The sequence below is a fragment of the Coturnix japonica genome, chromosome 5, assembly GCF_001577835.2.
Source record: "Coturnix japonica isolate 7356 chromosome 5, Coturnix japonica 2.1, whole genome shotgun sequence".
In the NCBI taxonomy this organism is placed as follows: Eukaryota; Metazoa; Chordata; class Aves; order Galliformes; family Phasianidae; genus Coturnix; species Coturnix japonica.
In genome coordinates this window covers 7,638,421-7,656,079 of record NC_029520.1, presented here as the reverse complement: position 1 = coordinate 7,656,079, position 17,659 = coordinate 7,638,421, and the positions used below count along the sequence as shown (strand labels likewise).

General features: G+C 40.5%; 1 protein-coding gene across 1 annotated transcript in view; it reads left to right on the top strand.

Annotated features, from left to right (window-relative positions):
* Window positions 1-50: 50 nt before the first annotated feature.
* The window catches only part of SMIM38 (small integral membrane protein 38), a 44,131-nt gene continuing 26,522 nt past the window's right edge, over window positions 51-17,659 (top strand). Inside the window, exon 1 of the mRNA XM_032444879.1 lies at window positions 51-989. The gene's annotated coding sequence lies outside the window, so the exon portion shown is untranslated. The remainder of the gene's footprint in view (window positions 990-17,659) is intronic.

Here is a 17,659-nt window from a genome sequence, read left to right as displayed (position 1 = left end):
TGCTTTAAGCATAAGTATCTACAGATGATGTTAACTTTTAAGGTGAATCTTCCTTGGAACTAAGTCAGGATGTTGGGCAGCATGGTTTCCATTTGCATTTTAGTCTTTGATGCATCTGCAAACTGATTTTTCCTTCCTTGTTCCCCCTGACAGGGTTGGTGCAATATGTGTTTTCATAGCACTTCATAGAATCATTTGAGTTGGAAGGGACCCTGAAAGGCCATTTGGTCCAACTCCTCTGCAGCGAACAGGGACACGTACAGCTACATCAGATGCTCAGAATCCTATCCAACCTGACCTTGAATACCCCCGTGGGCTGGGCATCCATTACCTCTCTGAGCAACCTGTGCCTTATCATAAAAAAACCTGTTTCCTTATATCCAACCTAAATCTCCCATCTTTTAGGTTGTAACCATTTTGCCTTTTCCTATCACTGCTAAACAGCCTGTCCCCTTCTTTCTTCAGCTGGGACAGATCTTGTACAAAATGCATCAGAGTCCATAACATTATTATTATTATTATTATTTTTTTTTGAAACAAGTTATGTTGTTTAAGAACAAGACAAGACCAGTCCTGGGTCAAGCTAAAGCTTTCTTCAGTTTGCTGCTTTCTTTGGTAAATGCTTTGGTGAAGCATGTAGAAAACAATGAGAACAACAGGTGACCTTGCCTTGTTAATCAGACACAGATTTTTGCTAGCTGCGGAGGGAGGCTTTAATCAGCAACCTGTTGGCTGATTGGAGATTGCTCAGGTGTTTTTTTTATTCCTCACCTGCTATGAATTTGTACTATTTAAGGACTTAAGGGTGATGGAAGAGAGAAGAGAGAGTTTAAATGTTTTCTGTTTTGGTAAAAGCATGGAAACAACAATCAGTTTCAATAGCATGCTTATGTATGAAGAAAGCTTAAAAACTGCAGGTGAGACAGCCAGTGTAACCAGTAACCGGGCAGAAAGAAGAAGAAATACCCTGCTGGATTTCAAGGAATTATGTGAGTAGAGTATACAAGGCTTGCTTTCTTGACCTTTCCATGTTGCACTGATGGGTACTATTGATTAGTAAACTGTGAAATATAAAAGTGTCTTAAATCTTGCTTTCACTTGTCTTTGTACCATGAGCAGTAGCATCTGTATGTAGTGTTACCATGACTTCTGCTATTGCTTAATGTTCTTTTAGTTAGATGAAGTCATTTCAGTTTTCCATCTGTCTTGGCTTTTTATTGGAAAGGAAAAAAATATAGGTGTCTGCGTGTGCTTTTTATGTAGGCGTATTGATGACTTCTGCTTTCCCTAGAGTTTCCTTTAAATAGAGGCCTCCTGTCTGAAGGGAGATCGAATGGTTTGGACTTAATCTGCAGTCTTTCAAACGTTTGGAGATGTTTATTATGTGAACTTTGAGTAGAAATAATTTGGAGTGGGGGAGGGAAGAGATTTGGTTTCAGTTTCAGCTTTAAGCACCACATGGGATGTTTCCAAATGACCTTGATAACCTGTAGGAAATAGCCAAAATTGTGGGTGGAAAATGTAGTTAGACAAACTATTACAGTTAAAAACAAAACAAAAAAACCAAACAGCACAAAAACACAAAGAAACATCAAGGGAAAATAAGTGGTATTAGAGGACAAGTCTTAGACTTAGGAATCTGGATGATTAAATGAAAAGTATTTGCTGTAACTTGCTTTGGAATTTGGGTTTTGGAATCGCATTCCAGTGTTGGGCCCCACATTTTAAAATAATCAGTTTGGGGCAGGCATTTGTTACAGGCTGATAACAGAGGTCATAAGGGATTTGGGAACTGAGTTGGGAAGACTTTGAAGGAGGTGATTTGTTCAGGCAAAGAGGAAACAGGCAGACATATTTGCTGTTTGAGAAACTATGAATGACTTGAGAGGGGTTATCTGTTTATGTTGTGTAATCTCTTTGTGCTGATGGTAGGACAGATCGTAGCTCAGATTTCATCAGAAAGAGTTTCTAGCTGTGAAGAGCTGCTGCTGAGTGTAGGTATGTAATATGGGAGGTCACAGATTCCCTTTGTTTGAGGCCCTTTTAGGAAAGGGTTTGTTGATCACCTGCTCCATCTTTGTCTGTATGTTTGCGAACCTGCCCCTGATGATGACACATCTGCTGGTCCCTGAGATCCCATCCCACCCACCTCTCTCTGATTTCACTGGAAAGAATTCCCATTGCTCTAATAAACTCAGCTATTGTTGTTAGAGTGTGTGCTGTTGTTTCTAGCTAATGCCTTACAAATGCGTACAGTAAAGAAGGTTTTTACAAGAAGGGGTATCCACCCTCAGCCTCCTTTAGTTGAGCAGGAAGGTGAAACTTAGTTGTCTGTTTTATGGCTCTGATAATCAGCCTAAATTCCCCCAGGTGCCCTGCTGCATCCTCATTGCAAATGCAGCTCTCCCCACCTGGTTCCCTTTAATCTCATTTCTACATATCCCACCTCTTTGAGCATGAGGAGTAATGTGCTGCCCTTCTACCAGTTAGTTTGCACACTGGCAAGGCAAGCACAGAAGGCATATCTCTTTTGTGGTGAGGAGGCATTAAGGAGAGTGCCTTAATATGGGCACTCTGCTCTACTTGTGACCAGTTGTCACAAAATGCATGAGAATTTTTTTGGCGCGTTTAGCTCTTCTGTCAAACTTGGTTTGCTGAATGAGTCTAAAAATTACCAGGGGCGAAGTTCTGTGTGATTGTTAGAGTGAAGCAGCTAAAAAATGCTGTAGCAAATAAAACTGTGTTGTTGGGAGTTATATTAATAATAATTTGTATGATGATTTACTGTATCCAAGGTGACTGAGGATTGAAAGCTTTTTAGTGAGAATTGAGCACTCCAGTTGGCAGAAGTGGTGGTGGTTCGGAGACATTATTGTGCTCAGCATCATTACTCTGTTCATAGACTGTGTTTCTGAACTGCGTGCTGGGCTTTTTTGCATCATCCAGAGTCATGATCATCAGGGTTATGAAGATAAAATATATTGTGGTGTATTTAAATTACAGAGCTGGTAGAGGGAAATCTGTTGCTAGGCCAGGAATGAGTGCCAAATCTTCAGACTTCGTTAATCACGAGCCTCACGTTTCATGCTATGCTTAGATCTCTTTCTGTGTTCATAGCACTACTGTTTTCACAGTATAAGGAGTGAGAAAATGTTCAGCTTGAGGCTAAGATGGCATGCTGCAAACAGTAGGTGCATTGGGATGGGTGCAGCTGGGGACCCACCTGTAGATATCACTTGGAAAGCATGTGAGGACAATTTCATGACTGCATATGGGACAAAGTCATAAGGAACACTAAGCGTGTATGTTTTTAAAGTGTCATAGTGGACTAAAATGGTTGTCATTCAGTAGGAAAAACTGTAGGGGTATTACCTTTGTTTTCCAAAGGTAGCAGGATGATTCTTTTGCTAAGAATCACCCATGTTATTTACTAAATAAACCTAAGCATCTGTTCAGTTTTTTATTTGTATTTATGTAGCTTATTTGCAATCGTTTTTGTATTCACTCCTACATTTTCCACAGTAGTTTTTTTTTTTGCTGAACTTCAGATTTTAAGTTGAAGATGACTGCAGCTTGTAACAGCCTTGGTCATCTTTTTTCCATTAGGCCAGTGGAGCAGGTGTTGTCTTTGTTCTGCAAGGATCCTTTCATGGCCCTCATCACTGCATTATTTGAGTGCCTCTCGAGTACTTTACTGAAAACATCCTGTTGGAATAGGAAAATGTGACTATCCTTATTTTACAGATGATCAGCTGAGATATTTGGTGATCTGCCCATAGCTGAGCTTGAAATCCGTGGGAGAGTTCAGATTAAAACCTGGAGTTCCTGCTGGCTGCTCTCACTAACAGACAATGCTGCCTTCTTTCATTGCAACAGCTGTGAACTTCAGGTGTAGATGATGATGATGTTTCCAGTCAGTTGGTTTGCAGTTTTGCTACTGCCTATTTTTGTATTTAACTTCTGCTTCTGTTGTATTAAAACTGCAAAAAAAATCCAGGAACTTCTCAACTTCTATCTTTATTTCCCATCTTTCCACAAAAAAAGGTGAACTATCACTGCTCTGCTACCTGACAAATGTAATGTAAATAGAGATGATCTGAGGCTGACCAGTGTGCTGGAATTTCAGTAAGTGTAACTAAGCTACAAGATTTATAGTATCCAAGGTGTTACTGCATGTGTACAAAAGGACAACAAACAAGATGACCATCCAGAACAACCTTCATCTGACAGCTTCTGCTCTCCCTGCTGTCAAACATGGCACTTGATCCAGGAATGCTGAGATTTTCCTTAGTGCTTTTCTCTTTGTGCTGCTGTGTTTTGCTCTTTGAGATAACAATGAATCATCTGCATTCTCAGAGCTGCCTGCAGCAGCTTAACTAATTTTGAAAGCTATGTTCAGTTGTCCTGCATCATTTTATGAAGGGCCATCAGCCTTTGAGAGGATGGAAGTTGATGTTAAAAACATGCTCTATTTTTACACCAAAGTCTATTATGTAGTGTGGATGAGTGTCTGTAGCATGAAATATAATCTCTCATGTGACTGTGGGTTGCTGAGCTGGATGCAGAAATTAAAGTCCAATAGTAAGGATTGTGTTACATCTGTTATCAGATTAGGTAAGCACATAAGCCCATTCTAGTCTTAAAGCTAGGACTGTTTTGCAGGCTTTTGGCAAATTCAGAGTGGGTTCTGGATGCATCCAGAGCAGAACTATGGCTTTTAGTGTGATGTAGAACTGTAACGCTATAGCATCGGACTGAGTGGTGGTAGTACAACAATGGTCTCGTGCAGTGAGCATCTTACTGAGGTTTGCTGGGAAGCCAGTCTAACCTGTGTTATTTTATGATGTTATGTCTCCTTCTTGCATTTAGGAATGAATTGCTTCCATGCACAGTGAGCTGAGCTGTTGCCAGTACTCTTTTTATTAAGTAATGACCCTAGAAAGTAAAGCTTAGGTCTCTAATGTGGCTTCCCTCACCTATTTAATGCCAGTGAGAAAAATCTTACATTTCACCAAAACTATGAGTGTTTAGTTTCCTGTATCCTGGATAATTGGTAGTTTGTCTAAAAAGACTTGAGCAATTACTTGCTGCAGAAAAATGACTCTAAAGAACTTCTCTGTGTAACCAAAGGTAAAGGTGTTGAGCCTGGACAATAAAACTTAGATCAAAGTAGCCAGTGGGAAGGGCTGCAAGAGGAGCAGATTGCCCTTTAAGCTTCACTGTGTTGTGTAGGGTGTTACCTCTCTCCTCCTCTAATCGAATTTCACAAAGAAAGCAAAGCTATTCTTTCCTGTTGTAATTCTATCAGAGCCCTCCGCTAGATCAGCAGGAGAGCACCTGCCCTTCTTACTTCAGATTTGGTAGATAGAACACAGTTGTTTTTTTTTTTTGATAGCAGTTAGTTAATCCATAACCAAAGTGTGTGCCCACAGCAACACCTGCCATGCAGGTGAGCTTTCAGTCTTGTTAATGTATAAATATATATAGGTTTTTGTATTAAACTCGCATGCTTGCATGCCCAATAGTGATCATCATAAGTAGGAGAATTTAATAGAATGAGGTCATAAATGTCTAATGTGCTTTTTGTTGAGCAGTAAAATTGCCCACGTGTTGTGTTTGAGGTCTGAAATGAACTTGCTTGCTGGGTCCTCTTTAGAGCCGATGACAAAGACAACAGAGCACAGGCAAAATGTTTTTCATGCTGTTTTTTCTGCCTTTTGGTCTACTAGACTTTCCTTCTTAACTGTTTTGGGTTGGTGCCTGCTGTAATATCTACCGCCATCAAACTCAGTGCTTTAAAATTAGGCACGTGTTTGAAACATCTGCGTGACTGAGACCCTTCACTGTCACTATTTACCTTTTTGTCTCTGATGTTTTTATAAGTCCTTGGTTCTCTTCTGGTCTCCTGAATGATCCTGATATAATTCTCTAGAGTTCTGTAGAGCAGACTCCTGTGCTTTCTTGTACTATAGATATTGGAAAGTGAAGTATGGGTTTAAGGCTTGATTTCAGGTGTAATGTGTTCTGGAAGTGACTTATGTATAGTTGACCACTGAAACTTGTGCATGGAGGGTCTTTTATTTGGTTCTGCCTCAAAGGTTTGTGCATGTGATGTCTTAATTTGTGCACTCATGAGCAGGCTTTCAAGGAGGACACATCTGATCTGCTGAAAGAGTTGAGTCAAATCCTATGCAGATAAAATGATGTTTCAGGTAAGAACAAGTGAATGGAAGAATCCCACCGAGACAAAGGGGATTTATTTACTTTTTAAGGAAGAAATTAAATGATTTATGTCACAGCTATGTTTTTCTGTGGCCACTGGCAGGTGGGTGTACTAAGAGGCCAGCTAACGCTTTACAGAACAAAGTCTGGAATGTTTGCATAAATGACACTGTTATTGTTGACATACTTGACACTGTTAAGTTATGTTATGGTGTTCTGTGGCTTTTGCTGATGCTGTGTTGTGATGGCTTCACAATTTCGTTCTAAGAGTGTGGTGAACATCTCCCTGTAGAAGGGGTGCTTTGAATATTAGATTATTAGATCTTGTTGTCTGGCTTGCACCTCGCAGTGCTGTTCATACTCAAGAGTAAGTAAAACATCACCATTTGAATCTGGGAATACCTTACTGCAAAGGAGGGCTTATCACTGAGGTTAATTGGACTGGAACCGCAGTCCAGACACAAAATAGTGCTTTGTGGGAGGTCATGAGTCTTCAGGTGCTATAATTTCCCTTTAAGATAGCTACTTGTGGAGGCAAATTATTCTCAGGTAGCCAGCTGCTGGTGTGAATGGGACGTGATGATTTCTTTGGTAATTCTCCAGTTGTGGCTTTTGCCAGCAGAGGGAGCTGACACCCATCTTAAACTGAGTGTGTGCTGGTTGGATTGTAGGGTCAGTTCCTCTGGATGCTCAAATGAAACATTCTCAGTGTAGTTAATTACCGGAGCCTGCATCATCAGGAATCTGGAAGAAATAAGGGGTTGCTTGTTTGTTTTTAATGGAAAAATGAAGGAAGATATGTTCTGAGGCCATGAATTATCAGTGCTAAGCATCAGTTTGTACCAAAACATACATAATAAGAAAGCGAAACTTCTTACCACTTGGTGAATCCAGTGTCACATCTGAATAAAATACAGGGAAAGTACATAGACTGCAAATGACTCTCAAAATGTTCCCTGATGTTCGAGAAACTCAGAGCAGCCCTAGACATTTTTTTTTCCCCTAAATCTCCAAATTTGAATACAGCAGTTTTTGCTGTAGATGGTTCTAGGGAAAGAACCTTTCTTTAGGTTTTTAGTGTGTGTACTGTGAATTCTTGTGAAATCTTTCAATGACAGGGACATCCTGCTGTCTCTTGTGTGACATAGAAAATTGATGTATGTGAAAATAAATCAAGGGCTGCTGGACTTCCTTTAAACCTGTAGTGTGGTCCCTCTGATTTTGGCCAGTAAGCCCTCAGTTGAGTGTCTGTCCTTTGTACAGACAGGGTCTTTAATAGCATCTGAAGCTCTAAAACTGACAATATAATCTATGTTTTAAGGTACTGTATAAATTGTATATTAACTTGTAAATTTTAAATTCTCCTTAATTGAGCAGCTACCCATCTTACTGCCCCAGCTGTGTGGACACATCCTTCAGAACTGAGCAGCTTGTTCTTTTTCTGTGTAAATATGTACCAACCACGGTTTATTTGCTAGTTTATTGAATTTATTTAAGCCAGCGTTCTGTGACTGTATGTTTTTGTTTTGAGCAAATCTAGGGTGCTTAAACCTTTGAAGGTTTCTCTTAAAATTAGTTGTGGGTGGGATGGTTCTTCAGGATACAAGTGATGGAGTTTCTTTCTCCCTTGAACCTGATGGGCTACCACTTGTGCTTATATACTGTTGCAAACTTAATTTAGGTGTAGTGGTGAGGTCTAAGACAAGTTGTGCTTTGTAAAGAAATCAAAGAAAGGAACTGAACGGTGCCTGACTGGGAACAGTGAGGGAATCAGCGTGTCTGGCATTGACATAATACTGCGAAATCAATGCTTTGATCAACTATAAAGCATAACAGCTGTGTGAAAGGTTTGCTGTGGTTAGCTGGCATTATCTCTTGTGAGAAGCCAAGTGCATTGTAAACCAGTAAAAATTAACTGCCAGAGCACAATGATGTTTTTGTGACGGGGAATTCAGATAAAATTATGCTCCTGTTGGCAGAATGATAAAAAGAGCTGGGGCCATTTGCATACAGGTGAGGAGGGGAGGGTGATGTTCCACGTTCTGCAGAGTATGGGGCACCACAGGTATGCAAAGCATTCAGCTGCAAGGGCTGTCTTTAATTAAACTTTATTTTTACCTGGTTAGTTACAGTGGGAGGAAATGGGCAGTACCGTGCTGAGTCATTGGGTGGCAGCAGAGCATTTACCACTTCCCATGGCATCCCAATAGAAGAAAAGGCTGCAGCTCTGCTTGATTTTGATGTAGGTGTCTGAAAGGCTTGTGCTCTAAAACAATATCTCAGCATGATATCAGTGGTGAGAGCTCTCTATCTTCGAGATAGATTTCCCTCCAGAAGTTTTAACATGTGTGTGCATGTATAGTGTATACAAATGTAGATGTGTAGGCAAGAACTGCCTCTGTGGGTATCAGATCTGTGACAGTGAGGAGCATTAATGTGACCACTACCACTGCCAGTTTCCAAATTATATCCCGTATCCCTGACAGTTCCAGCTTCTTCTGAAGATGTGTAGAGGGGTGGTCTTGTGAATGAAGCCATACCATAGTTCTGTATTATTTTTCTGCTGGAAGTGGTGGGTGTAAGTATGGCCAGCATTAGTTGGTTAGCCAAAACTGCCCATGTTTTTATTAGTCATGGCTCTTTGCAAGAAAGGTGTATAAGGCAGGACAGTAAGTGTTTACCATTAGTGTTTATCAGTGGCTGTGAGCAACCTGGTCTAGAAGGAGGTGCCATTGCCTATAACAGTGGGGTTGGAAGTAGGTGATCTTAGAGGTCCTTTCCAGCCTCAACTGCTCCATTGGTTTAAGGAAGGAGTTAATCTTTCCGTACTTATTCTACAAATTAAACATACCCTTTGGGTTTTTGTTTTTCTTTATAAACTTGAATGTTGTGGATGGTGCTTGAAGGACTCTGAAAACACTGTCCTCTTGTGGAACAGAGTATATGTTGTGTATTGTTTCATTTCAATTAAGAGATCAAGAACTTATTTTCACTTGTTTTGTGTTGATTCTACACGTCTCACGATATAGTTCATGCCAACTAATGTGCTGTGGCCTTAAGGAGGATGGGCAAAGTGAATTTACTTCATGCCTGCTATTTTCTCTTACTAACTGAAGTAATCCATTTATTAACTGTTCGATCTACAAAACCCAGCCCTTTGAATTTACCTATATGTGGGGTAAGAGTCTCCTCATACGGACTTTCGTTATTTATTTCCATGCTCTGTGGTTACCTTTAACAGAACATTGTGATGCAGAGCAGAAATAATAGGAATTACAGTAGAGGGTGAAGCAGGCAAGCTCCTGATACCTCTTTGCTGTTAGCATGTGTGCTACAAACGTGGTCATCAGTGAGAACCTGTTGGTAGAAATAACACAGATTTTTATCTGTAGTTTGGAGCCATGTTGGGATGTGCCAGCATGTGATCATTAAGAGAACTGATTGGTGGGAAATGAAAAGGCTGACGAGAGAATTCTGTTGGCTTTTGTCTGCAGTACACGTAGCAGGTATTTTCCATTTTCTTTTGTACAAAGACAAGGAGAGAGGGACTAACACTGGCAGAAGTTATAAGGCTTCTTGAAATCCATTATAAGTGTTATGGCACTGATGTTTAGTGTCCTTTGAAGACTGTGGGTTGCTTCTTTTAGAGGAATCGGCTCTCTAACTTTCAACTTTGCAGCCCTCCAGTTAATTATTAGTGTTTTTTTAGCAAATTGCCCTTGGCTTTCGTTTTCTCCCCATTCAGGGATCTGTCAACCTGACCGCAGAAAAAACAGAGTGCCTATTGTCCTATGCTTCTTTTACACACTGACAATAGGAAAACTCTCTTTTTCCCCACAAATGTGCAGTGACATTCTCATCTTCTCTAGGGGTTACTTCAAGAGGATACCCGCTATTTCCTCCCAGTTTAAGCTTCCCTGTGTCAGGGATATTTGATCAATTCCAGTAGATGGAAAACTGCAGTTTGCAGGCTGAGAATTGCACATGTGCCTCTGTAGGCCATTGTGAGGAATGCTATCTTATGGAAGATTTCTAGGAGATGAAACTATTGTGTTTAACAGAATAGCACGAGGATCTGTAAAATAAGCTCTTTCTGATGTCTGAAGTTTCTACAGCTTTAGTGGCTGCAACAAAAGGTCAGATCTGCTAGCAGCTCTAGGACGAATTCCTGGAGGTTCCCTTGCATCTGCCTTGGATTCAACTGAATTGCATCCAAACCTCACAAGTTTCAAAGAATAACGCTGGGCTTGGTGACTTGTTTGCTTTAACAAAAGATCAGCTTAGCTAGAAAGCTTTGGACTGTAATTAAGAAAGCCTTTACGCAATTCTTTGAGTAAAGTGGAAGGAGGTTACTGTCATTTTGAAGAATGCCAACCTAGTTCATCAAAGTAGTCATGCATTGTGGGGGCACTTTGAGATGAGGCTAGTGGTTAGGAAAAATTTCTTCTTGGAAATAGTGTTGGTGCCTTGGGACAAGCTGCCTGTCACTGTGCTTGGGGATGTTGTCGTCCTTGGCAGTGCAGAGTCTGGTTGGAGACCTGTAACTAGTGGTGTTCCCCAGGGGTTGGAGCACTGGAACAGGCTGCCCAGGGGGGTTGTGGAGTCTCCTTCTCTGGAGATATTCAAGATCTGCCTGGATGCCTACCTGTGTGACCTGGTGTAGGGAACCTGCTTTGGCAGGGGGTTGTACTCAATGATCTCTGGAGGTCCCTTCCAGCCCCTATGATTCTGTGTTCCACAACTGTGTAAATGTGGTATGAATGAAGCTGGTCAGTGGATGTGGTGGGGGTGGGTTGGTGGTTGGACAGGGTTATGTTGGAGGTCTCTTTTGCCTCATAATGATTCTTTGAAATGCAGTTATATCAAATACAGAAGTGTTGTTTCTGTTTTGGAAGTAGAACAATATACCTGTGACCATCTGAGCACCACTGGCATCTAGTGGTTTGAGATACCTTGGTGTCCCAGTATGTGCACTGTTCTCACAGTAGGAGTGATTCCCCAGGAAAACTGAAATGTAAAAATGGTGTAGTTTGTTTGGAATCTACACTAAACAGGAGCTGTGGTATTGGTAAGTGGTGGCACAGATACCTCAGCTACTTACCATTAGCAGTCAGTAATCCACTGTCAGTTCTTCTGTAATACTATCTAGGATATTTCTGATAAATTCTGATCATAGAAGCTTTGAGAAGTGCCTACACAGCTCTTTCTTCAGCACGTTGAATGTTCTTGTTCAAGTCCAGATGCATTACCCTCAGTTAGTGGTAAATTAGGTTCTTGAAATGGGCCAATGACAAATCAGGTTTTTATGCCTCTTTTCCAGTGTACCGCAGACTTTTGGAATTTATTGTGGTCTTCTATAAAAGGAAATTAATGATTATGTACTATTCATAAAATAATGTTTCCATCATTTTGTCCGTTTCCTCTCCATAAATTCACCAGCAGAGGGCTGGAGGATTTACCACCTACTTAATTTAGCTTAGATTCATGGATACGCTGCTTAAACTTCCCACTTGAAAGAAAATGTTCCTGCCAGGTTTGACTATAGATGTAAAATACTCTGCTGTCTGAATGCATGACATATGCTGCATACCATGCTAAGCTGGGAGGCGCACCCTCTCCATGGCTTGGTAATGTTCACGACAAAAACTTCAGATGTCACTTTCCAAGCATTTTGAAGCATTATTATTTTATTTCAAAGCTACTGAGTGGATGCCTTTCTGTAATGTGCTGTTTTGAGCTGTTTAGATCTGCCTGGTCTGCATGAGGGAGATGGTTATGTAAGGTGACTAATGGTCAGTCTTGACCTGAAACTGATGTGCCTTTCTACAGCAGCCTTGGCTGAGAGCTTAGTGCGTGCTCAGGAAAGGGCATCCACTCTTCCCAAAGCATGCCCTACTGAGTTGGGTTAAAAGCAGGACTTCATGTTCAGAGAGCATAGCCAAAGGTGGAAATTTGAGCTTCATGGGAAAGAAAACAGATCCTCTTGGCATCCTGGAATGGGCTAGTTCCTGCAATAACCCAACAGAATTTTCCTAAATAGAAGACTGGGAATCTGAGTCCCTTCGTTCTTAAAAGTGGTAGAAATTCATTCACCACTCTGCAGAATTTGTGGTTAAGTTGCATTTGAGCTGTTCTGCAAGAAAATGAGAGTTATTTCTTGATTCTAAGTCCACTGAAGAGTCTGAAAGATTTTCACTGGTTTTGGTGGCCTTTGGTCAAGCATGTGATGTATTATGAAAATAGCAGAGAATGTCACTGTGGTTTTTTTGACCCTATAAGCAGATTGGCAACGTACATAGAACCGAACCTTTCATATTTTCCAAGTGCTTTGCTGTTAAGAAAATTAAGTAAAACACTGCTATAAAATTCTCAGTTAACAATACTTAGATGAACGTACTTGGAGACCATTTTGATGTTTTTCAAAGTGTCTTCTTGAGTCTTTTAGGTTCTTCTGTAACCAAATGTCATCTTTTAGACCATTTTTGCCAATGGAATGTTTTTCTAATTGTATCCAGGCGGCTCAGTGTATGGAAGGAGTGACTGTGAGCAGGAATAAATCACTGCTAAGTTCCCTGAGAAGATAAGTGAGCAAGACTTGAACAAAAACAAACTCACCACTGTGCCATACTATTTCTGAGGTGGCTAGAGTGAAGTGCAATTGCATTTTGCATTATGTTTGGAATGATTGTTTTCTCAAAGCAATTAGCGGCTTAGATTCCATCGTGTTATGCATGTTTGTTATGTGCTTTCTAGGAGTTTCTTTTGTAAAGATGGAAAAAATATTGGCTAATACCACTCTGGAAAGAACTTAATAAGCAACTGCTTTTGCCCTAGATATTCTCTACTTTTTATGGTAGTGACTGGGAAGGTGCTTAAGAGCCAAGCTGCATTCTCCCACAGAATCTGTAATTTAAAAAGGTGGTGTGGGGAAAGAGGACTACGGAGAAACAATAGTATAATAAAAATAAGGTTGATATTCTATTTTTTGAGATGTAGTATCTTCTAGGAGAAGCTAGAAGGGAAAGGCACTGAGCTATCTCTGGGTGTCAGTTAACTTTCCATTGAGAAGGTGTGTTTGAATAATTGTATTTATGAGCATGCATGTTAATAGCAGATTTCTGTTTATGTGCACTTTAGTAGTTGCTTGGTGAGCGTATATATATGATATTTAGCAACATTATGATTGTTATATTAGGTTGTCTTTTTTTTTTGGGGGGGGGTCGGGGTGGGGGAGCAGGTAAGTTGGAAATACGCTTGACTTTCAAACACTAAAGCACACAAGGGCTTCTTCTCCAGTAACTATCCCTTCTAAGGTGCTCTGTGATGGAATGAAATGCTGGATTTTTCTCTGAAGTTTGGAGATGACTCTGGAGTGTTTTAATTTAACCAGGAAAGCAAATTTTCATTAATCATGCTACCTCTACTATTCCACTGCAATCATATTTTAAGGAAATTAAGCATTTTTCTCACATTGGTGAGAGAATGTATCTTTCCCTGTCAAAAATCACATTTGTGTATCACCCTCACTCCTGTAGCTGCCAGGTGAAGTCTGGAATTTTTCCAGTAGCCCAGCCACCAATTTACTGTCATTGATCATTATCAGGAGTCACTTGAGTTGTATGATGTATAGCAAAGTATGTTTTTGGCTGCATGTGATGTGTGAGGTGCTTTAGGTCCCGGAGATCTGCTTTAACTGGCTTATGGAAGGCTGTTCTTCAGAACAGATTGTAGTTTGCTGAGAGATAGTGCCTATGTTATAATGAAGAAGCAGTGCGCTGTTCAGGTGTTGCATGTGTGATAGGGAAATGAGCTTGCTCAGAATCACAGAATTGAAGGGGCTGGAAAGAATCTTAAGAGATCTTAAGTCCAAACCCTCTGCCAAAGCAGGTCCCCTACAGCTGATCATAGAGGTAGGCATCCATGTGGTTCTTGAATATCTCTGTAGAAGAAATCCCCACAATCTCTCTGGGCAACCTGTTCCAGTGCTCCATCACCCTTACCATAAATAAGTTCTTCTGTATGTTAGTACTGAACTTCCTGTGTTCAAGTTTTAGGCCATTACTTTGTCTTAATGCTGTGTACCACTGAGAAAAGTCTGGACTCATCCATTTGCCTCCCACCTCCCATCAGATAATTATAAACTTTAATTAGATCCCTCCCACAGTCTTCATTTCCTCAGCCTGAACAGACCCAGGTTACTCAGCCTTTCCTCACATGGGTGATTCTTCGGGCCCTTTGTCATCTTTGTGGCCTTCTGCTGGACCTAGGCTGATTACTTGGCATTCAGTGAAAGCTCAGCTATTGAAATCAGTGAGAGGGACACATGCCTAGTGCTCTTTTGACTTAATATTAAACTCTTCATGTCTTTAGAGCTGCATTTAGAGCTAAGAAAGGTATTGTGAGATTAGGAGTTGCATGCATTTACTATAATCCTTGGAGTTAAGTGGGGGGGGGAAATTAAAATCTTTATGAGCCTCTTCTGTTGGGGGGGGAAGCAGTTTGTATTTCTGTGAAATGAAGGTACCTCATAATGTTTAGTCCTTTACTAGTTAGAGATGGAAGTGAGAACTGGTTACATCATGATTATGCACGAGATGCTGCAAGTGGTTCTGGGTGCTGACGGGAATTCATTTTTGAGACTCAGATTTAACCACTAGTGAGATTTTCCTGTTACAGTCAAGCACTTACACTCAGTCTCACATCTTGCGTTAATGCCTTGTTTAAGCAGTCTAGCTAGTCAGCGAGGATATAAAAACCAGAAGGAATTAGAAAATCCCAATTCGACTGATCTTAGAATTTTATGGTCCTTTTAATTTGATTTAGCGATTCTTGTTTCATTTTGAGTTTGCTTTTCAGTTCTGCCCTGTTAGGATTACATATGCCATATAAGAATCTGTTTAAAGATCACTTTTATTGGGAGTAAAATAAAAGCTGGAAATCTTCCTGTTATTCTAAGGCATTATAACAGCTTGTTTGTGCAAAGTCTAAATTTGGAGCCAAATTTGACTTGTCCTTTACAGCAATAATAACCTCAGAACCCTGCTAATAAATGCTGGAAGGTTTGTCAGTGCTCAAATGAGTCTGAAGATATTTTGATTATTTGCCATACTTATGCTTCACACTGGTGGGTTTGAACTAGAACATATGGGCCTGCATTTTACTGCCCTAAATAGCTGATCGTATACTACTAGGTGTTTGACAGCTTTCCTTATTGTTTGTAGCTGCCCATACTTTCTCAACACTTTCATAATCTATTAATCATTTATTAACCCTTTATAAACCATTTATAAATGTACCCTGAATTAAAAAAAAGTGTGACCATTCAATTTCTTCCTCGAGTTTAATATTAAAGGCAAGTCCAAGGTCAAGATGGGCAGAGGGAGGCTTTAGGGAGCCTGTGTAGTTTATATTTTGGCCAGTCAGCTGAGGAACCACGTGGAACTAAAATTAGTAAAGTGTGTGCAGTGAGGAAAGTTCACACGGTGTAATGCGCTGTGGGCAGTATTAGCGTTTACTTACCCGATCTGTTAATGGTATGGTCTGTCTAGACCTTTGGAACATTCCTTAGCTCCTTATTTAATGTAGGAGGAATCATTTCTGAAATTAGCATATAAATTGTCCAGAGTCAGCAGCCCTTTAGAACAGTATTTCACCCTTGTGTCAAGGCACAGTCACTTGTTTTAAATTAAAAAAGAAAAAATACTGATAGGTGGGCATAAACTGAGAGAATTCATTAAGTTTAAAAAGGGGAAATGGTCAGGATTTGATCTGGTAGGCTTTATTTGTTTAGCCATGTTAATAAGGGGAAGTGTGTGATGATAAGGAAACATCTGGCAAGCTCTATTCGTGTGGAAGGTTTACACTTAAGTAACTGGAACTGGATGGCTTTTCTGATTTATTTATTGGCATTACATCGTCTTCATTTTTTGGTCATTCTTTGGTCTTTCGTGTAACCTGTATGTAAGCCACACTCTGTGATGTGTTCATTTGAGGGCTCAGTCCAGCTGAACAAGCCTGGTGCTTGTACAGTGTCCCATTCTGAGGTTATCAGTTGCAAAGGAAGGTAACGTAACGTATTCACCTTGAGAATTATGCAGGAATTGTAAACTTGCATTTGGAAAGGGTACGTTTCTATATGGAGACAGAAAATAAATGACGATACAGTCCGGTAGGTTTAGTTGGCATGAATCTGAAATGACTGCACTGAGCAGTGAAGCCAACAAAATCTTTGTAGTACAAAATCATGTGTTCTGAACATGCCATGTACTTACAGAAAAACTATTCCTGGAATGTTGCTAGAGAGTTTTATGTTTATTTGGTACTCACTTTTCATCTCCCTTGCTCTGAAAGGCAGGTGCTTTAATCACAATGAAATTGACAATCCTGGTCACAGAGAAACAGAGCTAGAAATTAACGAAATTACAGATAATCTAAGACAGCGTTTTTATATATAACTGAAGAAAACATCCTAACTTAAAATGGCCATTACCTCAAGTGTTAAACACTGAATTTGTTACCAAAACTGCTTTGCTGGAAAGCTATTTCTATTCTGGAAAAGTTTGGTTTGTGGGCAGGGAAGTCTTCCAGATACTGGGTCTTAAATTTGTCATGGTCCCAGTGTCCATCCCATGCACTACCCATGTCCTCCGAAGAGAGCATGTTTCAGCTCTCATTCTAATAAACAGCAAAGAAGAACTGTTTGAGAAGAAAAATCCAAGATTCCTTGAAACAAAACAAGCTACTTAGCAGATGCTAGAGTAGGGCATAACAAGAGTTCTTTTGCATGCTCTTTATCCCATCTGTAAGTATCTTTAAAACTATTGCGTACGTAGGCAGCCCCAGTGACCTTCCAATCGTGAAGTCATGTTTGAGCTTCTTTTACTTTTTATTTGAGGATCTTAGAACACTGTAAGTATGTGCATTTGAAAGGCTCAGGGCTAGGATGGCCACGCGTAGGAATTCTACTGTGTGCAGTGGGCAGGTGCTGTGCTCTGTCAGTACTCTGCCTGGAACAGCAAGGCCTTGGCTGCTGTACGTGGGCCATTGCTTGATGCTAAACAACAATTGCAAGAGCAATGTGACAGTGTTCCTTCCTGAGTGAGCGATAGCAGTTATTTGGTGACTGTGAACTTAGCAACCTAAGAACTGCATTTATTTCACAGTCTTTAGAGAGTGTCTGATCCAAAGATAATCGTGTGCAAAGTGTCAGAATGTACTGGATGAATCAGAGCAGGCTGCTGTTAGCACAAACGTGAGGCTGGCTGTGGTGCTGCTGGGCAGGCTAAATGGAGCAAGGTGCTGGGAGATGTCAGCATGCTGTGCTGTGCACCAACTGTGCCTTGGAGGACTGTGTAGACCTAACCTGTTGTGATTTTGGAGTTACTTTGCATGAACTGCTTTAAAATGTTGGGTATCCCCCCCTGCTTAGTGCTCAATT